Below are 17,381 nucleotides of genomic sequence, written 5' to 3'. Positions count from 1 at the left end.
ACTACTACTATCTGACTGCCTTGATTCATGACATTCAAGATGCCATGTGAGAAATGCGGGGGTTTCGCATGACCGAAGTTATCGGAATCCATGGCAGTCAGCACGGTTGAAGTATCTCGGTTCGAGAAACTTCATCATGTTTGAGCTTTGAACATGTTCTACGATTCTACAACAGATGAATATCAGTGATATAGGACGGTACGTATGTTTATCTCCTCTCCTATCCTTCTAGTAGACCGATGTGGCATTTTGTTTTCTTCTAACCACTGAGAACAGTGTTTTGTTCGATGGACGTATGGTGGGTTAACTCTGCCGCATATTGTATGTACAATCAAAGAGTCCTGTAGCTTTGTTCGATTTTAGCGACCGCTGGCACTAATATCTGTCTCACCTTTGCAGCGGTGCGAGAATTTAACTGCAACAGTACTCTTGGTTTTCCTCCCTATGAAGGGAAATTTGAAAACGGAATTCAGTATCACTGAGTTTGCTTTGCAACTGTCAATATCGGTTCCTGTGTAATACGTGAGTGTCCAGACAGTAACTTTCATGTGACTAACAGCCTTTACATACGATTAGAATTCCTTCAGGTTTTGCGAGAAGTCTTTCAAAAATCCTGCGGCAACACGCATTTTTACACGAGCAGCCTGTCAACTCTTACCACTGTTCTAGAACAGCCACGGTACAGTAAATATCCAGACGACCCGGAGATATGAACAACGTTATTGGGACGCACTAAATAGTCTCCAAACCAAAATTAAATTTAGCTTACAACACTTTACGATCACGAACGACTTTTATGTCTGTCACGCATAAGCGTATCTGCCTCACAAATTACACTTTTACACACACACACACACACACACACACACACACACACACACAACTTTGGGGTCACCAGCACTTTCCTCGCGCCACAACTGTTTTTAATTACGAATGACTTCAGTAAAAAAGCCAATAAATTCCACAACGCAACCAAAATGTACGGACAACCTAAGGAAGTAGGCCTCTAAGGTACACGAGTATAACATTTCAATACAGTCACCCGTGATTGTATACAGAGTGCATAAATTAAAACTGTGTAAATCTCCCAACTCCAGCACACTATCGTTACGCGTGAGAAAATTTAGCTGAGTAGTGATGATGATGATGATGTTTGGTTTGTGGGGCGCTCAACAGCGTGGTTATCAGCGCCCGTACAATTACCCAATCTTTGCTCAGTCCAATTGCGCCACTTTCCTGGATGATGATGAAATGATGAGGACAACACAAACACCCAGTCATCTCGAGGCAGGTGAAAATCCCAGCTGAGTAGTGAGTAGGTGCGCTAAGCTAGCCCGTGGTGCTAACATCCCGTCTGGAATGCGTAGGCGTGTCGACTCCGAGCCTAACATTCCGCCCACGTACGGGAGAAACAATACAGGTAGCTAGCCACACGGAATCTACAATCAAATTACGCGCGAGAATGCCTTTCGCCTTACAAGAAACGCATGCGTCACAAACATTTCGCGATTATATTGCTCTGCCGACCGCCAAAACATGCAAAAAATGGCAGAACTGCGTAACAGCCAATTTTAGATCCTACAAGTTTCAGCAAGGTGATCTGTTACTTTCTCAACAAAAAAAGCAAGGAAGCATGTTTCCCCGAAGTAGGAAAACACATGTAAGTAGTGGGGATAACTTCTGAGAATTTTTACGATCGTGCTCAGCCAAATGCATATAAGTCCAACCTATCCGGATTTTGCCCGTTCTTGATAAGGTGGTTTCAAATGAGAAATATAAATACTGTACTTAACTACAGGTTATTGTTACTTCCTTGCAAATCTAACTGAAATGACCAAAGCTACAGAGTATTTTTTTACATCCCAGAACAACAATTATAATTTTATTGACTGGTGATTTTAGGCAGGAAACGAGTAAGAAAACAGAGCACTTAGGCTATCACAACTGCAAACTTGTAAGGCTATTTACTGATTTTTTTCCCCCCAAGTTTCAGCATATTTAAGATTGATCTCGCAAAAGGAAGACTGATTAACAAACAATCGAAAATACCGAATTATTAAGGCAAACGTCCGGCTAAATATAAAGCAGAGTCTGGGTGTTCTGGTTTTGCACAGACGGCAATAATAATAATTATATTTTTTTACAATCGTATTGACCAACTAGGATCACGTTAACAACTTCAGTTCCTCTTCTTCCTTTGTTGTTTCCTATTTTTCCAGTATTCCCTCATTTTCTCCCCATAAAGTCTCTTCCTTTCTTCTGTCCATGTTCCCGAGTTTTTATTTCTTCTGCTTTGAAAGCCTTCCAAATTTAGTATTTTGTTTCTAAAACGGTTTCCTTCTGCTATTTCTGTTTCTTTGATGTTGTTTCTTTCAAGATCTTTTCTTTCTTCTGTAATTCATGCTACTGTCTATTTCTTCTTCCAGAAATATGGGAGTATTTGTTTTGTTAGTCTATTTCCATCCATTCGGTAGAGATGCCCAAAAGAGGTTAATCTTCGTTTGGCCATTACTTCAGATATTTTCCTCTATATTTTTGTAGATCTTCTCATTACTTATTATTATTATTATTATATTATGAATAATTTTACAAGGGCTTATACACTTTAAAATTTTAAATATCCCAAATTTGTATCTTCAACAGGAATCAAGATAGAATCTTGTGAAGTTTTGGAACTGTCTTTATAAAGCAAATCGTTTATGTGGGATGCAGCAGATATGATGAAATGGAGACGATAGTTGACAAGACATACGAGTGCGGATAATTGAAACACGGGAAATTTTTGGTTAGTTACCTACTGAAACCATAAAAAAACAAGGGAAGATTGGGTTCGTTTGTAGTTTTGCATTACAAAGACATAGAAAAGAATTCACGAAGATCACGAACAACTTAAATGGGAAGGAACACACAGAAAATGTTGTGGGGAAGGCTAACCAAAGACTGCGTTTTATTGGCAAGACACTTAGAAAATGTAACAGACCTACTAAGGAGACTGCCTATACTACCCTTGTCCGTCCTGTTTTAGAGTACTGCTCCACGGTGTGGGATCCTTACCAGATAGGACAGACGGAGTACATCGAAAAAGTTGAAAGAAGGGCATCACGTTTTGTATTATCGCGAAATATGGGAGAGTATCACTGAAATGGTACAGGATTTGGGCTGGAAATCATTAAAAGAAAGGCGTTTTTCGTTGTGACGGAATCTTCTCACGAAATTCCAATTAGCAACTTTCTCCTCCGAATGCGAAAATATTTTGTTGGCACCGACCTACATAGAGAGGAACGATCACCACGATAAAGTAAGGTAAAACAGAGCTCGTACGGAAAGATACAGGTGTTCATTCTTTCCGCGCGCTATACTAGATTGGAATAATAGAGAATTGTGAAGGTGGTTCGATGAACCCTCTGCCAGGCACTTAAATGTGATTTGCTGAGTATCCATGTAGATGCAGCTGGTAAATTCACTGTTAACGTCCTCAGGAGAACTGTGCACATCCTACATGTTTAGCATATGTAGATAACGGTAAAACAATGGTTATGCGACTCAGCACACACACAAAAAAAAAACATGTAAACGGGTTGTACAGGTGATATCTTCAGCTAGTCGACGCGACGTTTACGGAAGCCGCGCTTATCGCTTTGCGTGAGACAGTCCGTTCCCGACCACACGCACACGAGTTTCGCCGCTACAAAGTGGTTTGCGCAGCTAACCGTGCAGTAATAAAGCTTTCACGTGTGGCCCGGGCTTTAGCCACAAAGTCTACGTCAGCTTTTTTCAACACACACACACACACACACACACACACACACACAGACAGACAGACAGAGAGAGAGAGAGAGAGAGAGAGAGAGAGAGAGGGGGGGGGGGGAGGGGGGGCTGGGTGGGGGTTAGGAGGGTGGAGGGGAAGGGGGTTGGTAGGGAAATAAAGCGAGGAGTGATGGCAGGGCGGCGCCAGAACAGAGACACACACAGTCGAGGCGAGGCAGGCAGTGCGCGGCCGTGACCCGTGCTCACCTTGGGCGCACCGCCCGCATCCTCAAACACCGCCACCGAGCCTCATCCCAGTATGCAGTTTCGCAGCCGCTACACGGCCAAGCACACGATGTTCTGTCAGGCGCGACCGCACGTCAAAGGGGGCAATCTAATGGTACCGATTCCGAGTAACCTTTCGGATGACCAGATTACAACTGTGCAACGATTCAATCTTTCATTCCTGAAACAACATAGCACACAAAGGTAAAACTTTCACAACATTGGACACCATAATAATGCGAAATGGACACCATTTTAATCGTGTGCATGTCTATACAGGGTGTTAAAAAAAAAGGTACGGCCAAACTTTCAGGAAACATTCCTCACACACAAAGAAAATATGTTATGTGGACATGTGTCCGGAAACGCTTACTTTCTATGTTAGAGCTCATTTTATTACTTCTCTTCAAATCACATTAATCGTGGAATGGAAACACACAGCAACAGAACGTACCAGCGTGACTTCAAACACTGTTACAGGAAAGGTTCAAAATGTCCCCCGTTAGCGAGGATACATGCGTCCACCCTCCGTCGCATGGAATCCCTGATGCGCTGATGCAGCCCTGGAGAATGGCGTATTGTATCACAGCCGTCCACAATACGAGCACGAAGAGTCTCTACATTTGGTACCGGAGTTGCGTAGACAAGAGCTTTCAAATGCCCCCATAAATGAAAGTCAAGAGGGTTGAGGTCAGGAGAGCGTGGAGGCCATGGAATTGGTCCGCCTCTACCAATCCATCGGTCACCGAATCTGTCGTTGAGAAGCGTACGAACACTTTGACTGAAATGTGCAGGAGCTCCATCGTGCATGAACCACATGTTGTGTCGTACTTGTAAAGGCACATGTTCTAGCAGCATAGGTAGAGTATCCCGTATGAAATCATGATAACGTGCTCCATTGAGCGTAGGTGGAAGAAACTAAAATGAGCTGTAACATGGAAATTAAGCGTTTCCGGACAGATGTCCACATAACATCTTTTCTTTATTTGTGTGTGAGGAATGTTCCTGAAAGTTTGGCCGTACCTTTTTGTACACCCTGCAGAATCAAAGCTTTACTCTCTCCATACAGCGAATATCATTCCTGAGAAGTAGCAGATATAAGCCTGCTTCTGTTTGACGTTTCCGCTTCGCCAGAAGGTCGAACTCCAAGGCAATTATCGAAGTGGGAATTCCCCTGCCCCGTCTGTCACGAAACTTGCCTGTTATCGACAAATCTATGTCCACATCGCAAGATACCTTCTAGAGACATTTATTCATTCCTAAATTCCAAGAAGTGATGATACAGAGTAACAAACGTGACCTATTTCGACTCCACATCAGTAACTATAACCAGAAGAAACAGATTACGTTTATTTCAGATTTAGATATTTCTGTACCGTGTCTCTTACCAGATTAGTTATTTTCAATGCTGAACCTCGTAATACTCCACTGAAATACGATTGCTGCATAGTGAAACGTACCGAAAATTCAAAGTTAGCAAACTGAAATGAAATTGTGAATGCAAGTAATACCAATTTTACCAAATTTCTCCCAGAGAATCAGTGCGGATTTAGGAAAATCAGCTCCTGTGAAACAGCTTGCTTTATTCATACAGGCGCTACAGTCTGGAGCCGTGCGACCGCTACGGTCGCAGGTTCGAATCCTGCCTCGGGCATGGATGTGTGTGATGTCCTTAGGTTAGTTAGGTTTAATTAGTTCTAAGTTCTAGGCGACTGATGACCTCAGAAGCTAAGTCACATAGTGCTCAGAACCAACCATTTATTCATACAGGACTTTTGCAAACAGCCGCAGCTGACCAGGTAGAGTGAATCTTCGCAGATTCGCATAAGGCGTTTGACAAACAACCGCATCGTCACCTGTGCATTTTCCTGAAGACGTTGCAAACTGTCATTCGTGGTCAGAACCCTTTTTCTATATAGTTTCTGGCTCATGATTTCGGAGCTGAGTCAATCAGAACGTAAGCAAATTGTGGGTGCTCGTATGGTGTGTGGTTCCGTAACCAAGGTAGTCTAAGCGTTTCTTGTTTGAAGAGGCGCGGTATACTGCATACAGATAAAGCGGAAAGATCCGCCTAGTCACAACGCGAACTGAGGTGTGCATTGAGTGATCGTGACGGACAATCATTGAAGAGGATTGTGAAGAAAAATAAAAATGACGACAGCTGCAAAAGTCACTGAGCTGAATGTCGCACTCGCTAACCCCGTCAGCACCTAAACAGCACTAAGGAAGCTCCGTAAGAAGGGAATTGCTGGGCGAGCTCGAATTACAGACCACTCGTCAGTGATGCAAATGCCCGTAACAGGAAAACGTGGTGCCGTAGTCACAAAACGTGGACTATGGAAGCAAACCATTTGGTCGGGTGAATTGTTTCACACTGTTTCCAATTTTTGGCCGAGTTTACGTCCCAAGGGTGAACAGTGGCGGCGGTTGGGTGATGATTTGGGCAGCCACATCATGGTTTTCTATGGGGCCCCCATGGTTACTCTGCAGGGCCACATTACTGCAAAAAGATTATGTAAGATCCATTTCATCTACATCTACATTTATACTCCGCAAACCACCCAAAGGTGTGTGGCGGAGGGCACTTTACGTGCCACTGTCATTACCTCCCTTTCCCGTTCCAGGCGCGTATGGTTCGCAGGAAGAACGACTGTGTGAAAGCCTCTGTGCGCGCTCTAATCTCTCTAATTTTACATTCGTGATCTCCTCGGGAGGTATAAGTAGGGGAAAGCAATATATTCGATACCTCATCCAGAAACGCACCCTCTCGAAACCTGGACAGCAAGCTACACCGCGATGCAGAGCGCGTCTCTTGCAGAGTCTGCCACTTGAGTTTGTTAAACATCTCCGAAACGCTATCACGGTTACCAAATAACCCTGTGACGAAACGCGCCGCTCTCCTTTGGATCTTCTCTATCTCCTCCGTCAACCCGATCTGGTACGGATCCCACACTGATGAGCAATACTCAAGTATAGGTCGAACGAGTGTTTTGTAAGCCACCTCCTTTGTTGATGGACTACATTTTCTAAGGACTCTCCCAATGAATCTCACAACCTGGTACCCGCCTTACCAACAATTAATTTTATATGATCATTCCACTTCAAATCGTTCCGCACGCATACACTCAGATATTTTTCAGAAGTAACTGCTACCAGTTTTTGTTCCGCTATCATATAATCATACAATCATACAATAAAGGATCCTTCTTTCTATGTATTGGCAATACATTACATTTGTCTATGTTAAGTGTCAGTTGCCACTCCCTGCACCAAGTGCCTATCCGCTGCAGATCTTCCTGCATTTCGCTACAATTTTCTAATGCTGCAACTTCTCTGTATACTACAGCATCATCCGCGAAAAGCCGCATGGAACTTCCGACACTATCTACTAGGTCATTTATATATATTGTGAAAAGCAATGGTCCCATAACACTCCCCTGTGGCACGCGAGAGGTTACTTTAATGTCTGTAGACGTCTCTCCGTTGATAACAACATGCTGTGTTCTGTTTGCTAAAAACTCTTCAATCCAGCCACACAGCTGGTCTGATATTCCGTAGGCTCTTACTTTGTTTATCGATATCAGAAGTGCTTATTTTCATTCCAGACAACAGAACACACACCAAAAGTTAATATGTCCGTAGAAGACCTAGCCAAAGATCTCACGAAGCAACGACGCTCGAGACCCTTACCACTTCAATGCCTGGAATGATGGCGTTGGTAGAAATATATTTGCAACAGTGCTCTTCTGGTAACTTGATGGGAGGCTCAATGCTTGACAGTATGTAGAAGACAAACGTAATTGCCGTACCTTTATTGGCGAGAGTACCAAATGGCATATTCCAGCACGGTATGCAAGGCCTCACACAGTCGTTCACACCCCAAATACCACGAAGAATGTACGAATCTTTGAACTGCCCACTCCCCTGATATGTCAGTGGTAGAGAATATCTGGGATGCGATGAGAACATAATTCCACATAATTCTGTAACAGCCTGCAGCCAGTAATTTTTACGAGTCGACGGATCACGCGTTTGAAGCATGGCAATAAACTAAGGTAGCATTCGGAGGCAGTTTGCTTCCGTACCACCACGAATGTACCACTGTATTCATGCCAATTGGGGTCACACCTCGTGATGGACATTGTTTTCAATGGGATGAAAGTCCTCATTTAATATTCGCTATGTCAGAACATCTCTGCAAAGTTTGTTGAGTATCATACTGGTGCTTCATTCGCGTTCGTGTGTACCGGATTTCTTTTTACGAACATATCCAAGAGTTAGATAGGTGAGATCTTTGCGTATTTGGTGCACCTGGACCCCTTCGATCGGCATGTGAAGATTCAGCAGTAGCCAGGAAAATCTACGCTGATTCAAACTGAGTACTGATTGTCTGTATAAGCGCAACACAAGAGTGTTACGGCGGGTGCCCAGAGATTGCCTCAACCTGCTTAACGGCTGGGACTGACGTCTCTGGCAAATATGCTGTTCTTCAAGCAGATTGTGTCTTAGCTGCTGATCAAATTAACTTGAATATCGACACCACACCTATTACGATTCATTTGCTCGTTTTAATCTTACGGAGTATCTGTTGGTTACATTTCCCAAGGATCACTTCGCACGATGTATCTTGAGGACATGAAACGGGCCAGATTGCATAATATTAACGTGATTGGTAAGGCTGCTAACTGGCCATTAGCAGGAAAGTGTAACAATATTCAGTTTAATGACGGAAATATGTAACGTGTTTGCACAAATTAACTTTCTAAATTAAAGTGCCTCCATGGAACAAAATTTGTCTTAACTCTTTCATTTTACTCTAAAACTAACCTTTGCTATGTGACAAGTAATTAACATCATTGTGATCAAAGATTTTGGTGGCGGCATTGCTCACCGCCTTCTGAAATGAAGTAAATTTTAATGAAGAGATTCATGGCGAATTTTCTTCTATTATTATTTCTTCTGAAATCTGTTTACAACAAATTTCACGAGGGAAATAATGTACTATGATTCTGTAATTAAAATACCTAGCCCATACGTGGTCTACGAGACAACAGAGTGCGAGCATCAAATTATTCTTACGATATGTTCTTTTTTGCAATGAAGACTTATGATTGGTGCTTCACTCCTTGCTGTGTACATTTTAATGCTGCGTTTTCTTAAGAGACCATCTGAAGCAAACCAGTTAATAATCCGTAGAAATACATTTACAGTGTCTCCGTTGCTGTATTACTATTGGGCGATTCAATGGTGTTGGCCCACCCTTAGCCTTAATGACAGCTTCCACTCTCGCAGGCATACGTTCAGTCAAGTGCTGGAAGGTTTCTTAAGGAATGGCAACCCACTCTTCAAGGAGTGCTACACTGAGAAGTGCTACACTGAGGAGAGGGGGTACCTTTGACGGTCGGTGAGGCCTGGCACGAAGGCGACAATCTAAAACATGACAAAGGTATTCTATAGGATTCAGGTCAGGACTGTGCAGGCCAGTCCATTACAGAGATGTTACTGTCGTGTAACCACTCCGCCACAGGCCGTACATTATGAACAGGTGCTCGATCGTGTTGAAAGATGCAATCGCCATCCCCGAATAGCTCTTCAACAGTGGGAAGCCAGAAGGTGCTTAAAACATAAATGTAGGCCTGTGCTGCGATAGTGTCACGCAGAACAACGACGAGTGCAAGCCCCCTCCATGAAAAAACACGATCATACCACAGCACCAACTCCTCCGAATTTTACTATTGACACTACACATACTGGCAGTTGACGTTCACCGAGTATTCGCCATACCCACATCCTGCCATCGGATCGCCACATTGTATACCGTAATTCGTCACTCCACACAACGTTTTTCCACTGTTCAGTCGGGCAATGCTTACGCTCCTTACACTAAGTGAGGCGTCGTTTGGCATTTACCGGCGCGATGTGTGGCTTATGAGCAGCCGCTCGACCATTAAATCCAAGTTTTCTCACCTCCCGCCTAACTGTCTTAGTACTTGCAGTGGAACCTAATGCAGTTTGGAATTCCTGTGTGATGGTCTAGATAGATGTCTCCCTATGACACATTACGACCCTCTTCGCCGGCCGCGGTGGTCTAGCGGTTCTAGGCGCTCAGTCCGGAACCGCGCGACTGCTACGGTCGCAGGTTCGAATCCTGCCTCGGGCATGGATGTGTGTTATGTCCTTAGGTTAGTTAGGTTTAAGTAGTTCTAAGTTCTAGGGGACTGATGACCACAGATGTTAAGTCCCATAGTGCTCAGAGCCATTTGTACCACTTGAACGACCCTCTTCAACAGTCGGCGGTATCTGTCAGTCAACAGACGAGGTCGGGTCTGTACGCTTTTGTGCTGTACGTGTCCCTTCACGTTTCCACTTCACAATCACATGGGAAACAGTGGACCTAGGGATGTTTAGAAGTGTGGAAATCGCGCGTACAGACGCATGTCAAGTAACACCCTCTCACCTGACCACGTTCGAAGTCCCTAAGTTCCGCAGAGCGCCCATTCTGCTCTCTCACGATGTCTAATGACAACTCTCTCTCTCTCTCTCTCTCTCTCTCTCTCTCTCTCTCTCTCTCTCTCTCTCTCTCTCTCTCTCTACACACACACACACACACACACACACACACACACACACACACACACACACACACACACACACACACACACACAAAACAAAAACAAAAACAAAAACAAAAACAAAACAAAAACCTCAGCTTTCATGGCGAGTGAATAACTGGCATGACCAGTTTAACAACTTTCAGAAATAAAATTGTCATTTTCAGAGTTCATCATCCATAACCATCAATTATCCATCGTCAGGAAGTAATACTATTCTGCTGTCTGTTTTAGAGCAAAGATGCAGGCACCGTTTGTTCACAAGCAAGAGCCGCGGGGGATTAGCCGAGCGGTCTAGCCGCTGCAGTCATGGACTGTGCGGCTGGTCCCGGCGAAGGTTCAAAAAATGGTTCAAATGGCTCTGAGCACTATGGGACTTAACATCTATGGTCATCAGTCCCCTAGAACTTAGAACTACTTAAACCTAATTAACCTAAGGACATCACACAACACCCAGTCATCACGAGGCAGAGAAAATCCCTGACACCTCCGGGAATCGAACCCGGGAACCGGGGCGTGGGAAGCGAGAACGCTACCGCACGACCACGAGCTGCGGACGGAGGAGGTTCGAGTCGTCCCTCGGGCATGGGTGTGTTGTCCTTAGGATAATTTAGGTTAAGTAGTGTGTAAGCTTAGGGACTGATGACCTTAGCAGTTGAGTCCCATTAGATTTCACACACATTTTCACAAGCAAGAGCTGCATTACAAACATAGAAAGTTGTTGTGCCAACAATGTCTCTTATGGCCTACAAACGAATTACTAGTTTTAGTCCAACCCTGATCACACGGAACCTTTACTTTGGCACGCTAGGACGATGCTACACCTATTTAGTATTCACGCAATTCATTCTAACACTAGAGCGTAAGCTATTCCCCGCGTCCTATTACGTAAGTAGGAGCCCTGTAAACATGCAACGATTTCGAGACTCATAACGGCATTATGAGATGGAGAACTGTCATGTGGCTGATGAGCCATATATCCTTCAATTAGGTAACCGGGTAAGTAAAAATGCAGACAAAATATTTGAGTCATTGCATTTTCGAACGACCTTACAATAAAGCCTCCGCTTTCTTCACGCGGTCTCACAGCTGGTATGAGTCGTGGAAACGTTCCTTGTGTTCTCCCGATCACATCCTGAATCTGCCCGTGGCTTGCCTGAGAACAGCTGAAGGTCAATTGGCTCGAGACTGACTGTACAATGGATGAGCCATAGCCAGCCAGCCAGCCACCCACCCACCCACCCACCCACCCACGCCTAGTATACCGACGGGCGTAAGCAAATACTTCGCGCCAGCATTCCTCGCTGTTTGTTTTCAATAGACCGGCGTAGTTTTTGTAGCGTCCGACGGTAAACATCGGCGGCTCGCAGAGTCTGCGAGGCAGAAATCTGACGTCAAGTGACCCGGGATTCTGCGACAATTACGTGTGCGTGGTGGCCGAACTGCACGCCAGTTTATTCTCACGTTTGTGTTTTCACAACCCGTCACGATGCAGTCCACGAAAGGTCTGCAGTCTTCATAAATGTGTGGCCGAGGCGCTCCATTTCTTTAGTCATCTTCAGTCAGTATTTTAGTGCCCTTGGCGTGCGAGAAAAAGCAGTGCCTACTTCAATGTTGCTGTTCAAGATGATTAAAAATACCATGATATTACACATTAAGAAGTAAACTCATTAGACGGCCGGAGTCACCGAGCGGTTCTAGGTGATACAGTCTGGAACCGCGCAACCGCTACGGTCGCAGGTTCGAATCCTGCCTCTGGCATGGATGTGTGTGATGTCCTTAGGTTAGTTAGGTTTAAGTAGTTCTAAGTTCTAGGGGACTGATGACCTCAGAAATTAAGTCCCATAGTGCTCAGAGCCATTTTTTAACTCTTTACTTATATACTTTACGAGGATAGATATGATGTTTTGGTACAGAAGATTCCAGCATATGCCAAAAGTAATATCCGGCAACCCTAAATCTGAATGACGAAATGGGAATTGGAGCCACCATCCTTCTCCAATACACAAGTCTTAACAGTGCTACCTTAGCGGTTTATCCCCAGTACGCAATACCATTTTATTGCAAAAAAAGTTGATTGTTAACATAAAAGCTGATGATATACTGTGGACTGATATTTTAACTATTGTGTAAATTGAAGGAAGGGGGAGAAATGAGAGGGAAGGAACTTATGATATGCGGAATCATCGGCGGTGAGTGAAAATGTGTGCTGGACTGGGACTCGAACCCGGGATCCTCTGCGTACTATGCAGTTGCGTTAACCACTGCACCGTCCGTACATTGTGTGTATCGCAAATGCGCGGACTATCTCGACACGCTCGCCGGGAGACTCATTACCACCTAGCGCCACTGTCCACAGTTCCCGTCCTTGCAAATTTTACATTCCAGCTGGAGGCTGAACACGTGTGCGCTTCGACAATGAAGGCTGTGGATCATTGCCTATCGAGGGGAATCAATTATAGGAACGAGTGATTTGCATTCTTTCGGACATGTCCGAATGAACAGACACCATGCGTTCATATAACTTTAAACGTTGTTTGTCTGGTCTCCATAAACCAAGTAAGACTGATAGAGAAAACAGAAAAGATCGAAAGATCAATATCACGTTTCTTCGCTGGTTCTGACGCGGAAGTGTAGCAGATAATTCATCCATATCCTGTAGCAGACAGACGAGTGGCATTGTGCCACACCATGTGTTATACCGTTTAAATTCCGAGGGTGTAAGTTCCTACAACAGTTAACCGATATATTGCGTCCTCCTACACATATCTGGCGGAAATACTAGGAAGGTAAAATTAGAGATCCGAGCTCAGATGTCATACGGAGGCTTACCAGCAAACTTCCCGTGAACCATTGATGAACAGAAAAAGGAGAGGGGGGGGGTGACAAAGTACTCTCCATCATAAGGTGTCTAGCAGTACTCACAACCCACCTTAACAGTTTCTACTTTCGCCAGTAGTTCAGAAGGCAGGTTACCTTGTACCACTATCACTTGCCTTTTCCGGTTTCAGGAGTGAATTGGTCGCGGGAACAAAGATCGCAGATGATCTGTGTTAGCTCAAATATCTCTAATTTTAACTTTTAGTCTTTTCGAGAAACATACGTAGAAGGAAGCAATATACAACGCAGAGCCAAAGAGACTGGTACACCTGCCTAATATCGTGTAGAATCCCCGCGAACACGCAGAAGTGCCGCAACACGACATGGCACGGACTCTACTTATGTCTGACGTAGTGCTGGAAGCAATGGACGCCATGAATCCTGCAGGGCTGTCCATAAATCCGGGAGAGTACGAGGGGGTGGAGATCTCTTCTGAACATGACGTTACAAGACATCGCAGTTATGCTCAATGTTTTTTATGTCTGGGGAGCTTTGTGGCCAGCGGAAGTGTTTAAACTCAGAAGATCGTTCCTGGAGTCACTGTAGCAATCCTGGACCTGTGGGGTGTCGCATTGTATTGCTGGAATTGTCCAAGTCCGTCGGCGTGCACATGGACATGAACGGATGCAGATGACCAGACTGGATGCTTACGTACGTGTCACCTGTCAAGAGTCGTATTTATACGTATCAGGGGTCCCCTATCACTAACTGCACACGCCCCACACCATTACAGAACCTCCACTAGCTTGAACAGTCCCCTGGTGACATGCACGGTGCATGGATTCACGGATGTGTCTCCATACCCGTACACGCCCACGTCCATCCGCTCGAAAATTTTGAACGAGACTCGTCCGACCAGGCAACATGTTTCCAGTCAACAGTCCAATGTCGCTATTGACGGGTCCAGGCGAGGCATAAAAAGCTTTGTGTCGTGTAGTCATCAAGGGTAGACGAGTTGGCCTTCGGCTCCGAAAGCCCATATCGATGATATTTCGTTGAATGGTTCGCACGCTGACACTTCTTGATGGCCTAGCATTGAAATCTGCAGCAATTTACGGAAGGGTTGCACTTCTGTCACGTTGAACAATTCTCTTCACTCGTTGGTCCGGCTACAGCGATGTCTGAGATTTGATTTTTTGTCGGTTTCCTGATATTCACGGTACACTCGTGGAATGGTCGTACGAGAAAATCCCCAATTCATCGCTACCTGGGATAAGCTGTGTCCCACGGCTCGCGCAAGGACCGTACACACTTTCAAATCTTGAAAACCTCCTGTTGTAGCAGCAGTAACCAGTCTAACAACTGCGCCAGACAGTTTTTGCAGACAGCAGCGCCGTATTCTGCCTGCTTACATATCTCTATTTGAATACGCATGCATATACCAGTATCTATGGCGCTTCCGTGTATTTGTTGATATTGTAGGATCGTATGCTCTTGAAACTTTAACAGTAGACCACACTGTGATGGAGAATGCCTTTCCCGCAGAGACTATTACTGGAGTTGGCAATGCATCACCGAGCATCAGTGAACCTGTAACCAAACGTGCTGCTTTTCTTTGGATCTTCTCTATTTCCTCTCGGAATGTTATCTGGTTCGGAGCCCAGACTAACGAACAGTGTTCAGGTACTGTCGAAAGGGGGTTATGTGGGCTACCTCCTTTCTGGCTGGACTATAATACTTCCAACGATTCTACCTGGCATCTGCCTTACCTACGATTAGTTTCAAGTCGTTGCAATTTAAATCGCTTCGTAGGCACACTGTTAGATATTTTATGGCTGTGAATGGCTCTAGCGATTGCTGCAATTGTGTTGTTAAGCCAGCCTGAGTGGCCGTGCGGTTCTAGGCGCTACAGTCTGGAACAGAGCGACCGCTACGGTCGCAGGTTCGAATCCTGCCTCGGGCATGGATGTGTGTGATGTCCTCAGGTTAGTTAGGTTTAATTAGTTCTAAGTTCTAGGCGACTGATGACCTCAGATGTTAAGTCGCATAGTGCTCAGAGCCATTTGCACCATTTTGTTGGTCTTCTTGTATTTCGCCACTGTTATCCACCGTTGCGATTTCTCTGTGAATAACAATGTCATTCAGGACTTATACATGTCTGGAAGGACAGAGACTGACGACCATCCATAGCCGTATGAAATACTTTGTCATTTATTCTCCGACTGCGAATTCCTAGTCATCAGTTCTATTAGGTGTGGATCTACTACGCTTAAGAAAATTTTTCCCGCTTATCGCGAGCAGTCACTTTTACCACTACGGATATCTGTGCACGCACTCCAGACTGACCGAATTTTCCACGTGTCACGGGAATCCAAGTAATGTTGCGGGCATTGGGTGATGAATGCTGTAGACTACAATTTAATGATTTAGTCAGTGTGAAGTACGGAAGTTTCGGCCGGTTCGGGGAGCAAGGACGGATAGCGGAAGTGGTTAAGATAACTGCTCGCGGTAAGCGGGAAATCCGGGTTAGAATCCCGGTCCGGCACAAATTTTCGTATGCCACTATTGGGTAGTAGGTTTACACTGTGGTGACAAACGTCACGGGATACCTCCTAATATCTGGTCGGACCTGCTTTTGCCCGGCGTAGTGTATCAACTCGACGTCGCAGGGGCTCAAGTCGTTTGAAGTTTCCTGCAGAAATATTGAGGCGTCCTGCCGCTATATCCACCCGTAATGACTGGTGTAGCCGGCCGCGGTAGCCGAGCGGATCTAGGGACTTCAGTCCGGAACCGCTCGACTGCCACGGTCACAGGTTCGAATCCTGACTCGGGCATGGATGTGTGTGGTGTCCTTAGGTTAGATAGGTTTAAGGAGTTCCAAGTTCTAGGGGACTGATGACCTCAGATGTTAAGTTCCATAGTGCTCAGAGCCATTTGAACCATTTGTTGGTGTGTTGCTGGTGCACGACATCAGCTATTATGTCCCACAATTGTTCCATACGACGATACTGGGCGATTGGGGTGGCCAAATGATTTGCTCTAATTGCCCACAATGTTCTAAAAACCAATCGGTAACTATTGTGATCCGGTGACATGACAAACTGTCACCCATAATACCATTGTTTGGGAACAATAAGCCCATGAATGATTGCAAATGGTCTCCAAGCAGCCTAACATAACCATTTCCACTCAATGATCCACTCAGTTGGACCACAGAACCCAATCCATTCCATGCACACCCAGCCCTCACTATTATGGAGCCACCACCAGCTCGCGCGGTGGTGGTGTAATGGTCAGCATAGTTGCCTTCCAAGCAGTTGATCCGGGTTCGATTCCCGGCCACCGCAGCAGGCTTGCCGGCCGCGGTGGTCTCGCGGTTCTAGGCGCGCAGTCCGGAACTGCGCGACTGCCACGGTCGCAGGTTCGAATCCTGCCTCTGGCATGGATGTGTGTGATGTCCTTAGGTTAGTTAGGTTTAAGTAGTTCTAAGTTCTAGGGGACTGATGACCACAACTGTTAAGTCCCATAGTGCTCAGAGCCACCAGCTCGCACAGAGCCTTGTTGACAACTTGGGTCAATGGCTTCGGGGGGTCTGCGCCATACAATAACCCTATCATCAGCTCTTACCAACTGAAATCGGGATTCGCCTGACCAGGCCACGGTTTTCCAGTCGTGGAGGGTGGACCGATATGGTCACAATCCCAGGAGACGCGCTGCAGGCGATGTCGTGCTGTTAGCAAGAGCACTCTCGTCCGTCTCCTGTCATAGCCCATTTCGCCGCACTGTCCTAACAGATACGTTCGTCGTACGTCCCACATTGATTTCTGCGACTATTTCACGCAGTGTGACTTTGTCTGTTAGCACTGACAACTCTACGCATACGTCGCTGCTGTGTGTCGTTAAGTGAAGGCCGTCAGC

At 45.4% G+C, this 17,381-nt stretch overlaps 1 protein-coding gene and 1 non-coding gene across 2 annotated transcripts in view; one reads left to right on the top strand and one right to left on the bottom strand.

The window, feature by feature from the left end:
* Positions 1-17,381, bottom strand: part of LOC126183504 (uncharacterized) — a 307,076-nt gene that overhangs the window by 220,220 nt on the left and 69,475 nt on the right. The gene's annotated exons all lie outside the window — the stretch shown is intronic.
* Positions 16,739-16,810, top strand: Trnag-ucc (transfer RNA glycine (anticodon UCC)). Its single transcript has one exon. It is a non-coding gene; the product is annotated as a tRNA-Gly (tRNA).

This window comes from Schistocerca cancellata, chromosome 4 (genome assembly GCF_023864275.1).
Source record: "Schistocerca cancellata isolate TAMUIC-IGC-003103 chromosome 4, iqSchCanc2.1, whole genome shotgun sequence".
Taxonomy (NCBI): domain Eukaryota; kingdom Metazoa; phylum Arthropoda; class Insecta; order Orthoptera; family Acrididae; genus Schistocerca; species Schistocerca cancellata.
The sequence above is the reverse complement of the archived record's forward strand: the minus strand, read 5'-3'. Positions and strand labels throughout refer to the sequence as shown.